The sequence below is a fragment of the Vulpes lagopus genome, chromosome X (assembly GCF_018345385.1).
Source record: "Vulpes lagopus strain Blue_001 chromosome X, ASM1834538v1, whole genome shotgun sequence".
NCBI classification, from domain to species: Eukaryota; Metazoa; Chordata; class Mammalia; order Carnivora; family Canidae; genus Vulpes; species Vulpes lagopus.
The window spans coordinates 51950766-51954975 of NC_054848.1; positions in this window are offsets into that span (position 1 = coordinate 51950766).

Consider the following 4210-nt stretch of genomic DNA (forward strand, 5'->3'; position numbering starts at 1 on the left):
CTTTATGTTCTGTCTCCCTTTCTGATATTTCCTACCCATTTCTTCTCCCTTCCTTTCTATTCCCTTTCACTATTATTTATATTCCCCAAATAAATGAGAACATTTAATGTTTGTCCTTCTCTGATTGACTCATTTCACTCAGCATAATACCCTCCAGTTCCATCCACATTCAAGCAAATGGTGGGTATTTGTCATTTCTAATGGCTGAGTAATATTTCATTGTATACATAAACCACATCTTCTTTATCCATTCATGTTTTTAAAACTTTTTAATTTTCATTTTTGCTTTACATTTTATGGATACATTCTTCATTTTGGCTTTCTTTTACTATATATATATGAATGTATATATGAATATTTCTAGCATATATATACTATATATATTCATATATATATATGAATATTTCTTTCTTTACAATTTTGAAATTTAGTGTCTTCTAACACACAGACCAAAATACACTCAGGATGAAGTGAATCACCCTGTTTTGTCCATCCTGGAAGATTATATTCTCTCTTCTCATCCACCTCCTTTTTTTCTTTTTCTTTTACTTTTTCTTTTCTCTTTTGGTTTCTGACATCTTTGGATTTGTCTAGTGTGTATTTCCCATGGGTTGTGGTTGATACATTTTTTTTATTTTCCTGATCATCCATTCTTCTCTGGACAAAATGACTAGAAGGAGGAATTCACTACAAAAGAAAGAACCAGAGGTAATACTTTGCCACAGATCTAATCAATATGGATATAAGTAAAATGTCAGAGCTGGAATTCAGGATAACAATTATAAAGATACTAACTGGGCTTGAAAAAAATCATGAAAGGCACTAGAGAATCTCTTAATATAGAATGAAATCTAATCAGATCAAAATAAAAAATGCTCTGAGATGCATTCTAACTGGATGCTGTAACAGAGAGGGTAAATGAAGCAGAAGAGAGAGTCAGTGATATAGAAGACAAGTCAATCGAAAGGAAGGAAGCTGAGGAAAAGAGAGAAAAACAACTAATAGGACTGTGAGGGGAGGATTTGAGAAATCAGTGATGCCATAAAATGAAACAATGAAACAATATTAGAATTATTGGGTTCCCAGAGGAAGAAGAAAGAGAGAGAGACAGAGAGACAGAGAGAGGGGGGGGGGAAGAGAAAGTATATTTCAGCAAATTATAGCTGGGAAGTTCACTAATCTCAGGAAGGAAATAGGCATTCAAGTTGAAGAGGTAGAGAGGACCCCTCCCAATATCAATAAAAATAGATCAACACCTCAACATATAATTATGAAGGTTGCAAATTTTAGAGATAAAGAGAAAATCCTGAAATAAGCTCAAGATAAGAGGTTCTTAAACTACAATGGTAGAAACATTAGGCTGGCAATAGACCTATCTAATGAGACCTGGCAGGCCAGAAAGGGCTGCTGTGATATATTCAGGGTACTAATTGAGAAAAACATGCAGCAAAGAATAATTTATCCAGCAAAGATGTTATTCAGAATGGAAGGAGAGATAAAGATCTTCCAGGGTAGACTGAAGCTGAAAGAATATGTAACCACTATAGCAGCCCTAAAAGAAATATTAAGGGGGATCCTGTAAGTGAAAATAGAGTCCAAAAGTAACATAGACAAGAAAGAAACAGAAACAATCTACAGAAGGAGGACTTCACAGGTAATACAATGACACAAAATACATATCTTTCTAGAGTTACTCTGAATGTAAATGTGCTAAATGCTCCAGTCAAAAGACAGAGTATCAGATTCGATAAAAAAGTAAGACCCATCCATATGCTGTCTACAAGAGAATCATATTAGACCTAAACATAACCATATTAAAAGTGTGTGCGTGTGTGTGTGTGTGTGTGTAGAACCATTTATCATAGTAACGGACATCAAAAGAAAGTTGAGGTAGCAATCCTTGTATCAGACAAATTAGATTATAAACAAATATTGTAATAAGGACTGAAGAGGGACACTATATCATACTTACAAGGTATTTAAAAAAAAAAGATTTTAGTTATTTATTTGAAAGAGAGAGAGAGATAGCATGAGAGAAAGAGCTCAAATGGAGGAGGTACAGAGGGAGAGGGATAAGCAGACTCCCTGCTGAGCAGGAAACCTGATGCAGGGCTCAATCACAGGACTCTGGGATCATGATCTGAGCTGAAGGTAGTAGCTTAAGTGAATGATCCATGCAGGCACCCCTTAAAGGGTCTTTCCAACAAGAAGATCTAACAATTATAATTACTTATGCTCCTAACTTAGGAGCAGCTAATTATATAAAACAATTAATAACATAATTAAATATATATATATATATATATATATATATATATATATATATAGAGAGAGAGAGAGAGAGAGAGAGAGAGAGGGAGGGAGGGAATTCCATCTAAAACAACAGAATACACATTCTTGAGTGCACATGGAACATTCTCCAGAACAGATCACATACTGGGTCACAAATTAGGTCTCAACTGATACCAAAACACTGGGATTATTCCCTGAATTTTTTCAGGTCATAATGCTGTGAAACTTGAAGTCAATCACAGGAGAAATTTGGAAGGAACTCAAACACTTGGAGGTTAAAGAGCATCCTACTAAAGAATGAATGGGTCAAATGAGAAATTAAAGAAGGATTAAAATAATTTATAGAGATGAATTAAAATGAACACAACTATTCAAAACCTTTCGGACACAGCAAAGGCGGTCAGAAGAGGGAAGTATATTGCAATACAAGTCTTTCTCAAAAAATTTTAAAAATTTCAAACACACAAGCTAACCTTACACCTAAGGGAGCTGGAGAAAGAACAGCAAATGAAGCTTAAACCAAGCAGGATAAGAGAAATAATAAACATTAGAGCTGAAATCAATGAAAGAGAAACCAGAATAACAGTAGAACATATCAATGAAACTAGAAGCTGGTTCTTTGGAAGAATTAATCAGATTCATAAACTTCCTAGACACACTTAACAAAAAGAAATATAAAAGGACCCAAATTAATAAAATCATGAATGAAAGAGGATACATCATGACCAACACCAAGGAAATATAAACAATTTTTTTTTTAATTTTTTTTTTTAATTTTTATTTATTTATGATAGTCACAGAGAGAGAGACAGAGAGAGAGAGAGAGGCAGAGAGAGGCAGAGACAAAGGCAGAGGGAGAAGCAGGCTCCATGCACCGGGAGCCCGATGTGGGATTCGATCCCGGGTCTCCAGGATCGCGCCCTGGGCCAAAGGCAGGCGCCAAACCGCTGCGCCACCCAGGGATCCCAATATAAACAATTTTAAGACCATATTATGAACAACTATATGCCAACAAATTAGGTAGTCTGGATGAAGTGGATGGATTCCTGGAAACTTATAAACTACCAAAACTGAAACAGGAAGAAATAGAAAATCTGAACAGACCCATAACCAGCAAAGAAATTGAAGGAGTCAAAAACCTCCCAAGAAACAAGAATCCAGGACCAGATGGCTTCCCAGGGTGAATTCTACCAAACAATTAAAGAATTAAAAAGTACCTATTATTCTGAAACTGTTTTAAAAAATAGAAATGGAAGGGAAATTTACATATGCATTCTATGAGACCAGCATTATCTTAATCTCAAAGCCAGACAAAGACCTCATGAAAAAGGAGAATTACAGACCAATATTACTGATAAACACGGATGCCAAAATAATCATCAAGATATTAGCTAATAGGATCTAACAGTTCATTGAAAGAATTATTCACCACGACCAAGTGGGATTTATTCCTGAGCTGCAAGGGTGGTTCAGCATTTCCAAATCAATCAGCCTGATACATTAAATTAATAAAAGAAAGGACAAGAACCATATGATCCTCTCAATAAATGTTGAAAAAGGATTTGACAAAATTCAGCATCCTTTCTTGACTTAAACGCTTCACAGTGTAGAGATAGAGGGAACACACCTCAATATCATAAAAGCCAGCTACAAGAAGCTCACAAAAAATATCATTCTCAATGGGGAAAAACTAAGAGCTTCTCCCTAAGGTCAGGAACACAACAGGGATGCCCACTCTCACCACTGTTTTTCAACATAGTACTAGAAGTCCTAGCCTCAGCAATCATACGACAAAAAGAAATAAAAGTCAATCAAATTGGCAACAAATAAGTTAAACTCTCACTTGTCACAGATGACATGATATTCCATGTAGAAGACCAAAAAGACACCACCCCAAAATTGTTAGAACTCATACAGC